Below are 20,428 nucleotides of genomic sequence, written 5' to 3' on the forward strand. Positions count from 1 at the left end.
TATGAAATAGATGAGTCACTCTACTGTTTAATTTCTACTACTGAAACACCCCTTAAAATGAATCTTCTATGTTCTCTAAAAATGTAATTGCTGGTTGATGGGCCTTTCCAAATTATTCACACTGATATCACTGACTTTCCAGTGGCTTTCGTGAATTACATCAAATATGTAGCTATGCTACTATATCTAGCCTACACCTTAGACTATGTAATCTTAAACTATATCACGGATCATTAAAAAAAGTAGACAAGGTTAGCCTTATGCTGCATTGAAAATGCCACTATGTACTGTATGCGTCAGGGTGTGCACAACATGGCCTATCTCAATGGGAGTTCTGCTTCTTGGTTCCATATGTTGTAATTTCGAATAAAAATACATTAACGGTCGTTATGTTAACCGTTATCTGCCTATATATTCTGAGATAGCTCATTTAAAAAGTCTATTCGTAGCTAGGGAAAACGCATTGGACTGACACGGTATGGAGCGCATTATTTAGATGCAGACTCCGAGGCATAGTCTACTCTACGCCCTCACAAGAATGCAGGCTATCACCGAATACTGCTAAAACATTGTAAAACATATTATCATCAAACGTGTAGGCTAGACAGGCACTAGTGAATGCAGGAAGCGACGATATAAAAAGGATACATCATCATTGGACACAGTAATCTGATGCATGCTGGTTTTGATTTGACGTCAAGGTCCTAAAGTGCCCAAAACAGAAAGTTCAGTGTAAAGAATATTTATGTTGATTTGTCTCGTCTACTTGATATCATAATTGTAATTATATAGAACTCGTGTATGGAGTAGACCTTCACATATATTGATTATCGCTAGGCTAATATTCAAGGACTTAAAAACGTAGAGTGAACCCGACCGGTGCTATGACCCAGTTTCGTCCCATCCTCGGTAGCAGTCTGCTTTTACGCGAGCGAGGAGGACCCAGAGCCAGAAATCAGCAGTTCAGAAAATCTAGAGATCAAAATGATGATGCTGCTCTTGAAAAGGGATTAAACTGAATAAATCTGTCGTCAGTGGAAAATCCAGCGTTCATTGGGTTACTGTTCCAGTTTTCTGCAGTGATGTTTTTGTAACCAGGGCATTTTCTCCAGGTTTTTCCGTCAGGTTGGTGTTTTAATTACTAGCGAGTTTGACTAATGAATGCATCGTTTTTCACTTTCCTCCATTCCATAGGATTGGGATAATGGATGCACGCGGCCTAAAACAATAACCGTTGTTTTTTTATTCTCCTGCTATTCAGTTCTCGTCGGCACGTAGGTTCAAGGTCTCCCCAACAGAATTGACTGTTGGTGAGAACGGACCGATTTGTGCTGACAACCGAGGAAGAGAAAGGGAGAGATGCCGTTGCTGAGCAGCCGTTGTGACGCTTGACTGATCATGATGAAGACAGATACCTCATCTTCCAAGAGCACCGGCTCTGGTTCGACGCTGAGGAGCCCATCCCCGCACCGGAACGCATACGAGGCGGGGATACAGGCGCTGAAGCCTGTGAAGGACAATGCTGCAAATGGCGATTATATGCAGGAAGGCCCCCGTGGCCGCCGGAGCTACGGCTCCAACGTGCACCGTATCAAGAACATGTTTCAGCAGATGCAAGGCCCAGGGAGCACATCTCCCGGCAGGGAGGGGAGGGAGGGGAGGACCTGGAGAAGACTACTGAGAGGGTGCGTCTCTCCCTCCCCAGAGCCGGTAGCCTGAATGAGAATGTGGACCACAGCGCCTTGCTGAAGCTGGGATCCACTGTCTCAGAGCGGGTTAACCGGTTCAACCCAAATGCCAAAGCAGAGAACGGGCAGGCTCCCCTAGCCTCATCACCCAGCTACTCCAAGCTACAAGAGACAAGGAAGATCTTTGAACAACAGCAGGCGGCACAGCAGCTGGAGCGGGAGAAGCAGGCCGCTGCCACTAACCGGGTCCTGCTGAAGACCGAGCGGACCTCTGGCCTGGGCTTCCATGATGGCAGGCTGGACGTGGTGGCCCGGTTCAACGGCAGCACAGAATCCCTGGACAGCCTGGACACCACCGAGGCCGTGTCCCCGACTGTCTCCCAGCTCAGCGCTGTCTTTGAACGGGCCTCAGAGCTCCGCAACAACCTGCACCGCCTCTCCTCCACCCCTCCACTGCCCTCCCGGGGGGTCAGCACCAAGGTGGGGGTGCAGCTCAACTCCAAAATCATCTCAAAGAGGGCGAACCGTGCTTCTGCCCTCCCAACTGCCAGCCAGGAGGAGGAGGGTGGTGTGGGGCGCAGCCAGAGGGACCTGGATGGGCCTCCCAGAAGCCTCAGGGCTGCCCCCTCATCCTCCGATGGCCTGAATGGAGGCCACAGTGGCCCGACACTCCCCAAGCCCAAAGAGGGCCGGGATAAAACTGGAACCCAGGCCAAAGCTGAAGGCCAGTCTGAGGATAACTCTTGTGACCAGGAGCCCAGCAGCACCTTAGTGAAAGCTGACATCCACCACATCTCTCTGGAGAATGGGGAGAACAGTACAGAGAGCGAGGCCCAGGTGAGGGAGATCTCTCCCAAGGGCACTAGCAGTGAGAGAGGTAGACAGGGTGGAGATGGAGTGATGGGCCAGGGGGGTACAGTGGAGGAGGGAGAAGAGAGAACGGTAAAGGATCAGTCAGGGGGAGAACAGGTAGATATCAGAACGTACAGTGCAGTGGGGGAGGACTCTGGAGGGAGCCAGCGGGATGAGGAAGAGGAGGATGAAGATGAGCCGTATGAACCTGAGTCCAGCTGTCATGAGAAGCCTGGTCTGCCTGAAGAGGAGGACCCTCCACCCAGCCGGAAGATCTGCTTCAGCACGGGGCCTATCAAGGTGAGCTCACACTCTAATAGAACATACATGGTCACGTACACACCATTGCACTGCATTCAATTATATTTAACACGTCACAGGCTTCCATCTTTACAACCAGTCCTTTTGTAGTAGTGTTTGACTTGGTCACTACCACGGATTTCCTTCACGCCATACCTTACTATATGCTTAGTCACCCCCCCCTTCCTCCTTTCCCCCTCCCTCTGTGCCAGTAGCCTTGTTCCCAGCCAGTTGCCACTGCCTGCCTGCATTCCCACTGTGCAGCTGACATGGCCCTGAAAGAACCAGTCTGTCAATCCTTATCTGAAATGCAGCGGGAGCTAGCGGTAGCTCCCTACCTCTCTCTCTTGCTCTCTCTGTAGCTTTCTCTCTCTAGCTCTCTCTCTAGCTCTCTGTAGCTCTAGCGCTCTCTCTCTCTCTAGCTCTCGCTCTTGCTCTCTCTCTCTCTAGCTCTCTCTCTAGCTCTCTCTCTCGCTCTCTCTCTAGCTCTCTCTGTAGCTTTCTTCCTCTAGCTCTCTGTAGCTCTCTCTCTCTCTGTAGCTCTCTCTCTCTCTCTGTAGCTCTCTCTCTCTCTCTCTAGCGCTCTCTCTCTCTAGCTCTCTCTCTCTAGCTCTCTCTCTCTCTAGCTCTCTCTCTCTCTCTGTAGGTCTCGCTCTCTCTCTCTCTCTCTCTGTGTAGCTCTCTCTCTCTGTGTAGCTCTCTCTCTCTGTGTAGCTCTCTCTCTCTGTGTAGCTCTCTCTCTCTGTGTAGCTCTCTCTCTCTCTCTCTCTCTCTCTCTCTCTCTGTGTAGCTCTCTCTCTCTCTGTGTAGCTCTCTCTCTCTCTGTGTAGCTCTCTCTCTCTCTCTCTGTAGCTCTCTCTCTCTCTCTGTAGCTCTCTCTCAATTCAATTCAAGGGCTTTATTGGCATGGGAAACATGCGTTAACATTGCCAAAGCAAGTGAGGTAGATAATATATAAAGTGAATATATAAAGTGGAATAAACAATAAAAATTAACAGTAAACATCACACATACAGAAGTTTCAAAACAATAAAGACAAATGTCATATTATATATATATATTAGTGTTTTAACAATGTACAAATGGTAAAGGACACAAGATAAAGTAAATAGGCATAGATATGGGTTGTATTTACAATGGTGTGTGTTCTTCACTGGTTGCCCTTTTCTCATGGCAACAGGTCACAAATCTTGCTGCTGTGATGGCACACTGTGGAATTTCACCCAGAAGATATGGGAGTTTTTCAAAATTGGATTTGTTTTTGAATTCTTTGTGGATCTGTGTAATCTGAGGGAAATATGTCTCTCTAATACATACATTGGGCAGGAGGTTAGGAAGTGCAGCTCAGTTTCCACCTCATTTTGTGGGCAGTGAGCACATAGCCTGTCTTCTCTTGAGAGCCATGTCTGCCTACGGCGGCCTTTCTCAATAGCAAGGCTATGCTCACTGAGTCTGTACATAGTCAAAGCTTTCCTTAATTTTGGGTCGGTCACAGTGGTCAGGTATTCTGCCGCTGTGTACTCTCTGTGTAGGGCCAAATAGCATTCCAGTTTGCACTGTTTTTTTGTTAATTCTTTCCAATGTGTCAAGTAATTATCTTTTTGTTTTCTCATGATTTGGTTGGGTCTAATTGTGCTGCTGTCCTGGGGCTCTGTAGGGTGTGTTTGTTTGTGAACAGAGCCCCAGGACCAGCTTGCTTAGGGGACTCTTCTCCAGGTTCATCTCTCTTTGTTGTGGAAGGTTTGGGAATCGCTTCCTTTTAGGTGGTTATAGAATTTAACGGCTCTTTTCTGGATTTTGATAATTAGTGGGTATCGGCCTAATTCTGCTCTGCATGCATTATTTGGTGTTCTACGTTGTACACAGAGGATATTTTTTGCAGAATTCTGCGTGCAGAGTCTCAATTTGGTGTTTGTCCCATTTTGTGAAGTCTTGGTTGGTGAGCGGACCCCAGACCTCACAACCATAAAGGGCAATGGGCTCTATGACTGATTCAAGTATTTTTAGCCAAATCCTAATTGGTATGTTGAAATTTATGTTCCTTTTGATGGCATAGAATGCCCTTCTTGCCTTGTCTCTCAGATCGTTCACAGCTTTGTGGAAGTTACCCGTGGCGCTGATGTTTAGGCCAAGGTATGTCTCTCTCTCTCTCTGTAGCTCTCTCTCTCTCTGGCTCTCTCTAGCTCTCCGTAGCTTTCTTTCTCTAGCTCTCTTTCTCTCTCTGTAGCACTCTCTCTGTAGCTCTCTCTCTGGCTCTCTCTAGCTCTCTGTAGCTTTCTTTTTCTAGCTCTCTCTCTCTCTGTAGCTCTCTCTCTGTAGCTCTCTCTCTGTAGCTCTCTCTCTGTAGCTCTCTCTCTGTAGCTCTCTCTCTGTAGCTCTCTCTCTGTAGCTCTCTCTCTGTAGCTCTCTCTAGGCAGCTCTTGCTCTCTCTCTGTAGCTCTCTGTAGCTTTCTCTCTCTCTGGCTCTCTCTAGCTCTCTGTAGCTTTCTTTTTCTAGCTCTCTTTCTCTCTGTAGCTCTCTCTCTGTAGCTCTCTCTCTGTAGCTCTCTCTCTGTAGCTCTCTCTAGGCAGCTCTCGCTCTCTCTCTGTAGCTCTTGCTCTCTCTATGTAGCTCTCTGTAAGTTTCTCGCTCTCTCTGTGTAGCTCACTCAATCTCTCTGTCTGTAGCTCTCTCTCTCTCTCTCTCTCTCTCTGTAGCTCTCTCTCCAGCTCCCTCCAAAATGCTATCTGTCTCTCAGTAGGTCTCTCTCTCTCTGTGTCTGTAAATAATTGTTAGGGAGGAACAAAGAGGCAGAATAATTTGCGTAGCTGCTTTCTTATTGTGTGTCGGGATAATCATGGCAGGCTTGACTTGTAAAAGGTCAACAGCAGTGCAGTGGTTGGTTTTATATCGATGGCGGTAATGCACCTAAAAAGATAGGTGTACACTGCCATTAAAATCCAAAGAAGAAGAAGAATGGTTGAGTTATATTGGCTGGTTGGTGGTTGGTTCATTCCCATGTGCTTTACTAAGTTACACATGAGGAAGAAGTAATATTGATGATTTCTCTCAGCATGGTAGAGAAGTTATCCTGATATGGCTGTAGCCTCCTTTATCCAGACGTAGCATATTTAATTGTCTGCTTATGGGCCATATACTGGAGATGGCTTCCCATTTTATTCAAACTCGTTAGGTAGGTTGATGCTACAAGAACACCTATCCCAATGGGCAATAAACAACAGATGTCTGGATTTCACAGAGAAGTGAACATTCACACATTTGCAATGTGTTTTCTACAAACCGATATGATATTGATATTGAATAAAAAATGAAACTGATATTGATTTTCCGTATCGTTGCCCATCACAAATGACTCTAGACATAGACGTATGTTATTGTAGACCCTGTAATAAGCTGGAGGCTACATCCATGTCAGGGCTAGGAGGGGAGAAGTTGATTCAGTGACTCTACTGACTGGGAAGTATAATGATCCACGAAGCAGCGTACGATTCTCTGCTCTCCAAGCTCCGTCTCACTGCTTTGTCATGAGCTGTGTCCCAAATGGTAACCTATTCCCTATATTGCACACAACTTTTGACCGGGGCACACTGTAGGGAATGAGCTCTGGTCAAAAGTAGTGCCCCATGCAGTGCAGAAGTACTATTTGAGAAGGTCCGGTCAGTAAAATGTCCTAGGTGTTAAAGGTCCAGATGGATATTGTCATTTATCAGCATAGTAACAAACCCCGCCTTGCAACCCATGTGACCCCAAACTGTTAACACTCTTGTTGGCAGAGAGAAAATGTTGCTTTTTTAAAGCTGAGTCCCTGCAATTCTACTAATTTTTCCATGCATTATTTGTGTTTATATGATACCAGCCACAACCCCCCCCCCAAAAAATATTATTCTTTTATTTACATTTTGTAGTCGGGACCCACGGTCCGTATTGACCCAGTTCTGGTTCCGGATCTGGACTCTGGTCCGCCGGTTGAGTATGGGAGATGTAGGGATGGGTCGTTGGTCAAAAGTAGTCTACTATGTATGCATCTCCCTCACTAGCTTTAAGCACCAGCTGTCAGAGCAGCTCACAGATTACTGCACCTGTACATAGCCCATCTATAATTTAGCCCAAACAACTACCTCTTCCCCTACTGTATTTATTTAATTTTTTATTTTGCTCCTTTGTGCCCCATTATTTCTACTTTGCACATTCTTCCACTGCAAATGTACCATTCCAGTGTTTTACTTGCTATATTTTTTGCCTTTACCTCCCTTATCTTACCTCATTTGCTCACATTGTATATAGACTTATTTTTCTATTGTATTATTGACTGTATGGCTGTTTTACTCCATGTGTAACTCGGTGTTGTTGTCTGTGTCGAACTGCTTTACTTTATCTTGGCCAGGTCGCAATTGTAAATGAGAACTTGTTCTCAACTTGCCTACCTGGTTAAATAAAGGTGAAATAAAATTGTAATAATAAAAAAGAAAAATGTAGAGAATAGGGTGCTATTTGGTATGTAGACCTGTTCTCTGCTACCCCAGTTCAGTCTCCCTGCCCGGAGGTCTCCAGCATTAACATGGAGAGAGAGAAGCCCTAGCTCTGCCAAGTCAAGTGTGCGTTGATACTATTAAGTCCCACACTCACACATGCAGCGCCAGCTCAAGCAGCTACTGAAACAGCTACTGAAACAGCTATCATGACCATCCAAGTTCTCTCTCTCTCGAACAGAGTCATGCATCGTCAAATTGTGTTTGACCAATGAGGCAATTGAATCAATGTTGTTTCCATGTCATTTCACTGAAATGACGTTGAACCAAAGTGGAATAGACGTTGAATTGATATCTGTGCCTGGTGGGTAGGCTATTTCATAAGTTATGTTTCAACCAGTTATGATAACCCATAATACCAGATCACTTCAGTAGAAGAAGTTGTGACCCTATGAGAGTATCAAAAAGAGAACTGTGACTTCCTGTAGTGTTTTACATTGGCCCGCCATCTGCGTGGTGTGACAAAGCAGCGACAGCTCATTAGACCTAACAGAGAGCAGAGTGGGTCGGTCTGTGCTGTGGTCTTGTACTTGACAGTAATAACAATAATCTATTGCATTTCCGTCGCGCTTTTTTCTAACAGAAATAACACTCAAAGCGCTTTGTGGCTGACTGTCTCCCTGTCTTTTTGATATGTTCAAGTAGAGCTCGGAAAGTAAACCGAAAATTATAGACACCAATCAACTTATCGCAGGCATTTTGCTGATCTCGTTCGGTACAATATATTTCAGAAATGTGAAGTTTGAAACTAAATGTGTTTGCTAATTTGGGTGATAGTCATCGCATCAATTCAAGCAATTTTATTTCAATATGGATTTTTGTCCATATCACCAAGCTCTATGTTCAAGAAATCTCAAAGTGATTTGTGGCCGACTGTTAGTCTTTTTGATATGTTCAGTCTAGTACTACTGTACCCAACAGTGTCTGTCCTCTGAAACCCTCCCATCACACTGACACAGTCCTTCACTCTGTATCAGAGTCTCTTTTGTTATTTAGATTGATATGGGTACAGTGGGAATGCATGGGAGTCAGAGGAAGGACAAATTGAAGGCCCTTTATTTGGTGGCTAAAATGTCATGATTTAATGACTGCCAGGACTTTGGTCACACAGTATTGCCACTAGCTTTTTTGTTGTTGCTGAATGTCTGTCTGTCTCTGTGTGTATTTTTCTTTTGCTGTTTCTATTTCTATCTCACTGTCTCTCTATCTCTGTGTGTCTTTCTCTCTGTCTCTGTCTTTCTCTCTGTCTTTCTCAACTTCGCTGGTACAGGAAGTGCTCGTGCTTAGCCATTATTTTGTGAATATTTCTCTCTCTCTTTCTCTCTCTCTGACGCCCACACATAGGAGTTGTTGTGGTGACAGCCACTGGGGTCTGTGTCAAATGTATTATTTTTTTTTCTCTCTTCTCAAACTGGCACACACAGCATCGCTGGGGTAAAGTTCAGTTCACACTACTGGCTTTGTTCACTCTAACACCCTCCTCTCTCTCACTCCCTCTCTTTTTTTCTCTTTCTCCATCTGTCACCATTCTCCTCTTGTTTTATGATAAGTTGATAAAAATAGCAGCATTGTAATTACCACAGACAGGCCTCTCCTTTGGGGGCTGTCTGCTTGTTTTAAACACAGGAACCTGCTCTCCGGTTCCTCATTTCTTATTTGTTTTATTGTCCTTACTCTATATTTCCTGTTTTACATCACTGTATCTCATAACTGTTCTCTCCTATTCTCCTGGTACAAGATGCTTTCAATTATTGATCCTAATGTTGATTGGAGTGATTTTTGTGTGTGTGTGTGTGTGTGTGTGTGTGTGTGTGTGTGTGTGTGTGTGTGTTTTTTTTTTAAATAATCTCCTTTTGAATTTGTACCGTGTGTAGATAAAAACTGCAAATCTGCAACGTACACTCTTTCAACCAGGGACAGAATTCCCCTTTGTCCCTCTTCAACTATCTTTCCACCTCTGTCCATTCTTCACCAAGAATCTGATGAATATTTACAGCCTACACAGTGGCATCCCATAATAGTCTGAGCTAGCTTCAGTCATGAATACACATTTGATTGTTGTTTTTTTACACTGTCTGCAATTCAAACAAAAAAAGAATACAAACATATTTGTTGATGTGATTATAGCCCAGTAGACTTTGTTGACTAGATATTGAAATGGGTTGAAAAAGTTAGCAGGTATGTTTGCAAGCGTTAGTAAAATTGAGGGTTTTTACTTGGACCACAAGGGAAGCCAGAGATATGCAATGCATCACAATGTGGCCAGGTATGATAAAACAGGTTCACTGGTAAGGGACAATTGGCCAGTCATCTCACACACTGTACTACCAAGTGAATCTATTGGCCAGTCCCACATTGCCCATGAGAGGGGGATGGGGGACCAGACAGATTATCAGCAAGGTCATTCTGTCCCACTTTTTTGGCTGGGCTGCACCGTATTATACAGTCTATGGGCTGCACCGTATTATACAGTCTATGGGCTGCACCGTGTTATACAGTCTATGGGCTGCACCGTATTATACAGTCTATGGGCTGCACCGTGTTATACAGTCTATGGGCTGCACCGTGTTATACAGTCTATGGGCTGCACCGTGTTATACAGTCTATGGGCTGCACCGTATTATACAGTCTATGGGCTGCACCACCCAACTCAATGCACACCACAGTACAGTCCTACAGCATGCAGCCTCTGTGTGTCGTTTCTGTATGTGAAGCTAGGGCTGTGGAGGTCATGGCATTTTGTCAGCAGGTGATTGTCAAGCAAATAACTGCCAGTCGCAAGGAAATTGACCGTTAACATTTAGCAGCTCCTGGCTTCCACGCATAGCCTACAATTTATTTTAGACAAGTCTGAAGAAACATGATATGAAGAAAATGTAATATTTTAGAAGAACAGAATAACATACTCAGAGTTGACCTTATGTTAGGTCCTGATCTGGCTATGCCATATGGCTGTGGGCTACACTAGTTCATTTAGCAGACAAGATTTGCTCAGAATTCCGTGGCATTATTTTATAATATTTATAGTATGAAGAATACAATTGAACATAAAATAGAAAGGATGTTTTCTCCAAATGAAATCTGAGGGAGCACAGGCAGCCCTTCTGTGTTGAGCGGTTGACTAAGATACGTGGGACGGTAGCGTCCCACCTGACCAACATCCAGTGACATTGCAGAGCGCGAAATCCCAAAATAATCAATTCAAATATTTAACATTCTTGAAAATGTGTTATACATCAAAATAAAGCTTAACTTCTTGTTAATCAAGCCGCTGTGTCAGATTTCAAAAAGGCTTTATGGCGAAAGCAAACCGTATGATTATCTGAGGACAGCGCCCCGCATACAAAAACATAAATCATATTTCAACCAGGCAGGTGCGACACAAGTCAGAAATGGCGATATAAAAAATGCATTACCTTTGATCTTCTTCTTCTTCTGTTGGCTCTCCAAATGGTCCCAGTTACATCACAAATGGTCCTTTTGTTCGATAATGTCCTTCTTTTATATCCATAAAAAAATTAGATTAGCTGGAGCGCTTCAGTCAATAATCCACTCAATTTCCCTCCATCAAAATGCATAAAAAAATGAATTCCAAACATTACTAATAAACTTTTAATAAACTTTTCCAAACAAGTCAAACAATGTTTATAATCTAACCTTAGGTATCCTAATACGCAAATAAACGATAAAATTTAAGACAATAGTATGTTCATTACCGGAGATAAATATGAAAGAACGCGTTTTCCGCCACGCGCTTGGAAACACTACAGCCAAAATGGGAGCCACCTAGAAAAACTACAATTTCTGGGCCATTTTTCCAAAAACCAGCTTAAAACTCTTTTTAAAGACTGTTGACATCTATTGCAGTTCCTAGGGCTTCCAATCTGGGGGACTTGGCCTTGTTATTAAAATACTAGCCATTGAAAATAGTGGTAAGCTGAAATTGATTATTTATTTATTATCAATTTATTAGGTTACGCCTGCCATATCAGTTCTGTTATACTCACAGACATTATTTTAACAGTTTTAAAAACTTTAGTGTTTTCTATCCAAATCTACCAATTTTATGCATATCCTAGATTCTGGGCCTGAGTAACAGGCAGTTTACTTTGGGCACGCTTTTCATCTGGATGTCAAAATACTGCACCCTACCCAAGAGAAGTTAACAAAGAAATGGGTTCTCCTCTATTCTTAATTTAGAGATATTCATGTAACTTTAGTTGCGATACAAACATTGGGCTATATGTTTTGATTTTTAATATATTCTAAGGCTGCATAATGCGACTAATGATGATTTGAGAAAAGTTGTATGAAAGGCATGCTCTCTGCTTTGTTTCTTTCACAGGCTGCACACACTTCATCACTCTCTCATTCACAATTTGACAATTTGACAAGCATCCCCCTAGTGGGGCCATAATGCCCCTTAAACAAATTCATGCCTTTTGCGCCCAGTGGACGCTCTGCCCTTGGGCTGAATATAACAATTATAATTGCCGCCTTTCAGCTGCCTATTCCGAAGCACCTCTCACTCACATGTCTCTCTCATATCTCAATTCTTATTAGCCAATACCCGTCATTTGATTGAGTTCTTCTCACAGGCATCTATCTCCGCTCCGAAGTAGGCTACAAGTGAAGACAGACACATCGGGGTGCAACTGCGCACATCCCTATCGAATTCCGAGGTCCATATTGAAGATGTTAGAAGGACTGTCCAACTTTACTTTTCGTCAGCCAACAAGATGAGTCGGCCCAATGAACAGCAAAAGCCCTAGCCTACCAGAAATAAATATTCCAAACATAGTCTGGGACAGTTGTGGGATGCGATAGATCCCAAATTAATACAACTACTCACATTATAAAAACTTTCAAAAGCAATGATGCTCATGCTACCGATCGAAATGTTTAGGTTGAAATGTTGATAAACTATTAGGCTATTTCTTCACATTATAAGCTCAATAATCCGCACACGGTATAAGGCTAGAAGTGCGAACGTTCCAAAATGCAATCAATTAGCGGGAAAACACAATTTTTCATGTAATGCTTTTATTATAAAGGTGCATTTTTATGGTAAAAATGATCTTCCCCAAACTGTACGCCAGTTCAGGCTCAACACCAGTTGCAAAGCGGATTAATGTGCTTAATTAAGAAGTTATTTGGCCATTTTAGTTGCGATACAAACCATATCAAAACATATAGGCCTACTGGCTAGGCAACATGAGGTGTGGGACTATGATTGGAAAAATTTGAACAAAAAGAGGCATGTGACATTTCTTGACTTACTGCACACAAGCTGGGCATCATTCACAAGTGATTACTATATCATTCAGCACTCCATTACTCTCCTTCTTGGTCAAGTAGCCCTTACACAGCCTGGAGGTGTTTGGGTCATTGTTCTGTTGAAAAACAAATGATATTCCCACTAAGCACAAACCAGATGGGATGGCGTATTGCTGCAGAATGCTGTGGTAGCCATGCTGGTTGTGTGCGCCTTTTGAGTTGTAAATACATCACAGACAGTGTCACTAGCAAAGCACCATCACACCACCTCCTCCATGCATCACAATGGGAACCACACATGCGGAGATCATCCGTTCACCTACTCTGCATCTCACAAAGACACAAAGATACCAAAAATATCAAATTTGGACTAATCAGACCAAAGGACAGATTTCCACCAGTCTCATGTCCATTGCTCGTGTTTCTTGGCCCAAGCACGTCTCTTCTTCTTATAGTGTCCTTTAGTAGTGGTTTCTTTGCAGCAATTCGACCATGAAGGCCTGATTCATAGTTGATGTTGAGATGCATCCGTTATTTGTACTCTGTGAAGCATTTATTTGGGCTGCAATCTGAGGTGCAGTTAACTCTAATGAACTTATCCTCTGCAGCAGAGGTAACTCCTTGTCTTCCTTTCCTGTGGCGGTCCTCATGAGAGCTAGATTCATCGTAGCGCCTGATGGTTTTTACTACTGCACTTTCAAAGTTCTTGAAATTTTCCACATTGACTGACCTTCATGTCTTAAAGTAATGATGGACTGTCATTTCTCTTTGCTTATTTGACCTGTTCTTGCCATAATATGGACTTGGTATTTTACCAAATAGGGCTATATTCTGTATACCACCCCTACCTTGTTGCAACACAACTGATTGGCTCGAACGCATTAAGAGGGAAAGAAATTCACTTTTAACAAGACACACCTGTTAATTTAAATGCATTCCAGGTGACTACCTCATGAAGCTGGTTGAGAGAATGCCAAGTTTGTACAAAGCTGTCATCAAGGCAAAGGGTGGCTACTTTGAAGAATCTCATATCAAATATATTTTGATTTGTTTATCTTTTTTTGGTTACTACATGATTCCATATGTATTATTAGTTTTCATGTCTTCACTATTATTCAACAATGTAGAAAATAGTAAACAAAAAGAAAAACCCTGGAATGAGTAGGTGTGTCTAAACTTTTCACTGGTACTGTATATGCGGAAGCTTATACCTTTCCAGACCATTCATATCTGCATACATTGACGAATTAGGGGGAAGGGGTGGCGAGCGCGTTGGAACTGGAGGTATCCCTTCCTTTATATTTAGCTTGTTTATGCAGTTTAATTAACGTTCAATTGTCATCAGGAGACTTAGGTGTTTGTTGTAGGTACGTCTGCTTAGTTCTCAGACAGACGTTAAGTCTGTTATATGTGCTAAGATTGTTTCTGCAGTTTGATTAAGGTTTGATTGTCTTCAGGACAGTTAGTGGGAGAATGAGTGTTTGTTGGAGGTAGGCCCACCTGAGTGGTTGTCGGAAGGACGTTAAGTCTGTACTGAGCTTGTTGCTGCTGCGGTGTGATCAAGCCAGCTCTCAGACACCAATTCATCACACATCTAGTGGGTTAATTGCAACAGATATCCGGTACATTGAAATGAAATGCTCTGAGACTGCAAGTAGCAGATAGACTGCCTGTTCTGAACTATGAATGAAGATGTTAATAGGACACATGAGACAACCAATCTCATCACTTTCCATACCATATTTCTACTTTGGTAGTTGAAGAAAGCTCTGACTAAAGTGCCATTTCAATGGGACATGGGGAGAATCTCAATTGCATTGCCTTGATTCCTCACTTCCACTCTCCTCGTCTCCTTCTCAAAACCCATTGGGTGAGAATGTCAGAGGGGAGGGATCTCTGACCTTTTCATCCAATGGGTTTTGAGGAGGCCAGGACAGAGGATGCAAAGGAATCAAGAAAATGCCATTGAGATTCTACCATGCATGGAGAGCAAATAGTATACAGTGAAAACTAACATCTTGTAAAAAAGAAAATGTAATAGGAAGAGCGACGAAGAGTGTTGTAAAAAAAAGTGTGAAACTCCCCAGTGTTAATGTTAATAGGTTAGCAGCTGAACTTGTGGTGAGACTGTGTGGAGAGGAACATGCTATTTCTGTTGTGAGAAACCAGCTAAACTCACCCGTTAAAACCACATCCACACAGCCTATTGGGTTTAAGCCAGATTTGGATTTGTTTTTGGGGAAAGCAACAAGAGGAGGAACAGGGTAAACTGCTTTCTACTGTTTCCCAAACCCGGGCCTCGGGAATCCAAGGGGTGTACATTTTAGTTTTTGCCCTAGCACTACACAGCTAATTCAAATAAATCATGATAATTTGAATCAGCTGTGTAGTGTTAGGGCAAAAGGAAAACGTGCACCCTTTAGGGGTCCTGGGGACAGAGTTTGGGAATTCGGTACCAGGAGGATGTAACCACTTGACCACAATGTTACCCAACCACATCCCTCCCAGGCAAGGGCTGTGTACCATGTGGCATCCTATTCTCTAGTTCAGGGGTAGGCAACCCTGGGCCTGGAGTGCCGCAGGCACTTCGTGTTTTGGATTTAACTGACCTGGAAGACCAGGTATGTTGAATTTAGGCAATGTACACTGTGTTGATCAAATCCTCAAGTTATTAACCTAGTTTTGACACAATTGGCAGGAAATGCTCAATGCTTCAGGAAGCTTTGTTTCCCCTTCACTACATTTGACCAGGGCCATAGGGACTAGGGTGCCATTTAGGGTGCAGCCAAGGAGCCATTGTGGTAATTGTTGAAAAAATATATAACAGCATGAGGGTATGCCTCTTTATACCTCCCATAGTACCAACCTAGTCATTTGTGTGTTGCTGGGGCTTTTAATATGTGATACATTCCAAGCGGTTTCCCTGTTTGGATTCCCTGTTCTGACACAAACAGAAGGCGTTAGCTTAGTTTAGCTACTGGCTGCACACACAGCTTTTGTAGGGCGATTGGTGGCAGAGAGGGTTGGAGGGAGGGGTGTTCCTGGCCATCTGTTATCCACTGTGACCTATTATCTGTCACAACTGGAGCAGCAGCAGCATGTATCCTGCCCCAGCCTCCCCCTGCCCTGCCCCAGCCTCCCCCTGCCCTGCCTCAGCCTCCCCCTGCCCTGCCCCAGCCTCCCCCTGCCCTGCCCCAGCCTCCCCCTGCCCTGCCCCAGCCTCCCCCTGCCCTGCCTCAGCCTCCCCCTGCCCTGCCTCAGCCTCCCCCTGCCCTGCCCCAGCCTCCCCCTGCCCTGCCTCAGCCTCCCCCTGCCCTGCCCCCCACCTTAATCCCAATGTTTGTCTCCTGAAAGGGGGAAAGGCAGGCTCATGTCGCTCATTGACTGCCACAATGCCACCTTATCTACCCCGCCCAGCTCAGCCAGTGTTCAGCGACTGTGTGTGTGCGTGCATACAGTACAGAAGGGAGGGAGGGAGGATATGAGAGCATCATGTAAGATGATCAGTGTCTGTCTGGCCTTTAGTGGGATACTCCCATATAAGGAAGAAGTAAATCTCTTGACTTTGGAAGGAGAAAGTGTTAGCTTTCTGCGTGTGTGTGTGTGTGTGTGTGTGTCATGTCAGTGTGTCTTTGCCTTGTCAGTCAGTGTGCAGAGCTGAATCTGCAGGCAGATGATGCAGCCCAACACAGGCAGGTGGTACAGAGTACAGACACATCTGGATGTAGGAGACTTGTTCCCTTTGACACATGTTAATACTCTATACTGTCTGAACTGTAGTTGGTCTCTGGTCACCAGGCCTTGGGGTCAGGAACGGCCACCAGCTGTGGCCATTAAACTCGAGGAGCGAACTGCCATTTGAGACTATGGCTAAATCCCAAATTACACTCTCCTCCCTATGTAGTGAACTACTTTTCAATTCAGAAAAGTGGACAAATCAAGTTAAGTGCAATTCTATTAGCACTATGGTGGTGCTTCAGACACAGAACAAACAGGAACAGATACAATAAATAGACAAGTCGCTCTGGATAAGAGCGTCTGCTAAATGACTTAAATGTAAATGTAAATGTAAGAATAGGGCTTTGGTCAAACATTGTGCCCCATATAGGGTGTTATTTCGGATGCACACAGATAGAGAGCTTTGGGGGACCACTTTCAGTTGTTTTAACTGTTGATGTGCTAATGCCCTCAAACTCAAATCTGGACCTCCATGCCAGTTCCACTGCTTCCTGTCATTCTTCCCCTCTAATCAGGGACCTGGGACACCAGGTGGGGTGTACTTAATTACCAGGTAGAACAGAATACCAGCAGTAGTCCGGACCTCGTAGGGTAAGATTTGAATACCCCTGTGCTAGTGCCAGGCTACATCGATTCACACGAAGGCTAAACATGTTTTCTGTCTGCTTATAATCCAAATGATCCTAATCCGCCGAGATACAAAGGTAACCTAAATCACTCAACCTATTTAGACTATATGCCAAACCCACACCATTGGTCTACACCAGTCAGAGGTTTACTGATTTAGGTAGTCATTAACGTGTGTGTGTGTGTGTGTTCCTAAATGTATAGCTCTGAGCTGGCATTTACGTGGTCGTAGGCTGCGTCGTCAGCAGTATATGTACGGTACAATGGCTGCTTTGATGCAAGACCTCTTCCGGGTGTTCTATTTGAAAACCTTTGATCCAACTGCACAGACCTAGATACAGTTTAGCCCAGCCAGAGAAATGTGCCTCACCTCAACCTTCCTAGTATTCAATGATGTATGAAAACAGATAATAGTCCATTTAGTTCTCTCAGGGGGAGGTTGGTTGAATCATAAGAGCAATGTCACATCTGACAAGCACTTCACTGTGGTTGCTACGGAGACAGAGACCATGTGATTTAGATGACACTGTACAAGCAAAGAGGTGTGTGTGTGTGTGTGTGTACTGACTACTGTGAGACGGACACAAATAGATGACGAAAGGTAGCAAACATGAAGACCGTTGTAACAGAGAGGAGGGTTATTCATTGGAGGGAAACAATTAAAAGATGAGGTTATATTGGGGAGTTTGGAGAAGAAGCAAAAGAGGGAGATAAAAATTTTTTTTTAAATTAAAAGCCTGAGGGAATGAGGAGAGTGAGAGAAGAGAAGAGGTTATTGGGGATGGAGAGAGGAGGGATGGAGAGAAAAAGAGGAGAGGAATGAGTGATACGAATGGGAGGGTGAACAGTGAGATGGGAAGAGAAGAGAGGGTAAAGCACCGAGCAGGTCCTGTGTAGCTTTAGTAGGAGAGTGGTTATGTGAGGTGCACATGTGACCTGAGCCTCCCTGGAAGACCAGAGAGAAGAGTGGCCGAGAAAGTGTGTGTGTGTGTGTGTGTGTGTGTGTGTGTGTGTGTGTGTGTGTGGCAGCTGCAGTGGCCAGGACTGCATTAGAATGCTGAAGGTGCTTATGTATACTGTCATGGGCTAATTCCCAAATAGCTCCCTATATAGTGCACTACCCATAGGGCTCTGGTCAAAAGTAGTTCACTATGTAGGGAATATGGTACCATTTGGGATGCAATAATGCTGTTGGAGCTGAGCTAAAGTGGAAGCTCTGCTCTGAAATGGGTCACTATCTATTTTATGAGAGGTGCCTGGGTTTTATACCGGGGTTGATTTGAAGTCTGTTACCTGAATATAATAGCATTTTGGTAGTTGAAACAAGCTTTAACTGAGGCAAATTTGGTGATGGAAATGGTTTGTGTCCATTTTTATTAGGTGAATGACGTGACAGTATATTGCACTATTGCACTAAAAATTATGTGGTCACCCTTTTCACTGTGTCCCACCTCCATCCAACCTATCAGAACATAATGGAACTAAGGCCCTCTTCTAACACGGATAGAAACCTCCTCATACTCAATGATAAACCTGCAACTACTGCTCAATCAGTAAATCTATCAACAACAACAAAAATATATTTTATAAAGCCCTGTTTACATCAGCAGTTGTCACAAAGTGCTTTACACAAGTCCCGCCTAAGTAAAAAGTATGTTTAAACAGTTTTGTAATAAGCTACTTTGTGTTCTCTTCATCTGTCAGGTGTTTGCCACCTACCCCAACGAGGACTATGATCGTCGGAATGAGGACGTGGACCCCATGGCTGCGTCTGCAGAGTACGAGCTGGAGAAGAGGGTGGAGAGGCTCGATCTGTTCCCCGTCGAGCTGGAGAAAGGTACACCTCAGCTCAGTTACCCCATAACCTTTAATGTGGCAATCTGTGATTCGAAAAACAACAAAGAACATTCCAGATTGCCCACTTAAGAAAACTCCCCTTCACAGAACTGTAAAGAGGAGTTGTAATCGCCATTCTCTTGAGACAATCAGAGATCAATCCCCTCACTCAATCAGCACGCATCTATCATCCCTCCATCTGCCTTCCAGTTATCCCTTCTCCCAAGAGGGATGTTCTGATTTTAAAAGCTATTATGAAACAAAAGAGCATTTAATTTTCATCATGGATTACGATGATTTTATTGTTTTCTCACTGTCCTCAGATGGGGATGGGCTGGGTATCAGTATCATTGGGATGGGGGCGGGGGCAGACATGGGCCTGGAGAAACTGGGCATCTTTGTCAAGACGGTCACCGATGGAGGAGCAGCGCATCGGGATGGCAGGTACGTTACAAAATGGTGGCCTTCATCTACGGCTTTTCCAGCTACACTCCTGGCAGACTTACCTGAACAGGTTCTGCATGATTTAATACATCTAAGAAGCAATCAAGCATGTGAGATGAGCCAAACTTGTATGTCTAGTAGTAGTATTCACATCTCTGTCTAACTTGCGGATTTTGATATGTTATTGCTTTTCCACAAATCGGTTTGGAATAATAAAGGGAGTCAATTCGGTCGCATTACGGTTCCTTGCAGGTCTCGCTAGCAAAACAGATTTCTATCTCCGAGACAAACCTGTATGAATGGTTGAAGGAAAAAGTAAGCATATTATAAGACTGTGGTGCTGAGGTTGTTGTGCTGCTTTGTGTTTCTCCACCCAGGATCCAGGTGAATGACCTGATAGTGGAGGTGGATGGGACCAGTCTGGTGGGGGTCACTCAGACCTTCGCTGCCTCTGTCCTCAGGAACACCACAGGCACTGTCAAGTGAGGATATGTTTTTGGCAATAGTGCGCTACTTTTGACTAGGGTCTATAGAGCTCTGGTGAAAAATAGTGCACAATATAAGGAATAAAGGTGCTATTTGGGATGCACACTTTGACGCAACACTCTGATGTTACAGAGGCTTCTCGTTAACACTTTTTTTAAATTTTAGCAGGTTTCTTTTCCTCACCAACTAAACTCAGCAAAAAAATACACTTTTCAGGACCCCTTTTTCAGGACCCTGTCTTTCAAAAATAATTTGTAAAATTCAAATAACTGTAAAAAAAATTTTTACCTTTTTATTTTACTATACTATTTTACAAATGATTGGAAAACTGATGGAGCATTCATCAACCCATATGGTATGATGTCAGTGTTCTGTGTTCTGTCAGTGTTCTGCCATGGCCAGCGAATAGGCCGGATCTAAATCCCATTGAGCACGTCTGGGACCTGTTGGATCAGAGGGTGAGGGCTAGGGCCATTCCCCCAGAAATGTCTGGAAACTTTCAGGTGCCTTGGTTGAAGAGTGGGGTAACATCTCACAGCAAGAACTGGCAAATCTGGTGCAGTCCATGAGGAGGAGCTGCACTGCAATACATAATGCAGCTGGTGGCCACACCAGATACTGACTTTTGATTTTGACCCCTCCCCTTTGTT

The 20,428-nt window shown here is 44.0% G+C and overlaps 1 pseudogene; it reads left to right on the forward strand.

Moving 5' to 3' along the window:
- Window positions 1–731: 731 nt before the first annotated feature.
- LOC135523595 (neurabin-2-like) lies at window positions 732–20,237 on the forward strand (annotated as a pseudogene).
- The last annotated feature ends 191 nt before the right edge of the window (window positions 20,238–20,428 follow it).

This window comes from Oncorhynchus masou, chromosome 31 (genome assembly GCF_036934945.1).
Source record: "Oncorhynchus masou masou isolate Uvic2021 chromosome 31, UVic_Omas_1.1, whole genome shotgun sequence".
Taxonomy (NCBI): domain Eukaryota; kingdom Metazoa; phylum Chordata; class Actinopteri; order Salmoniformes; family Salmonidae; genus Oncorhynchus; species Oncorhynchus masou.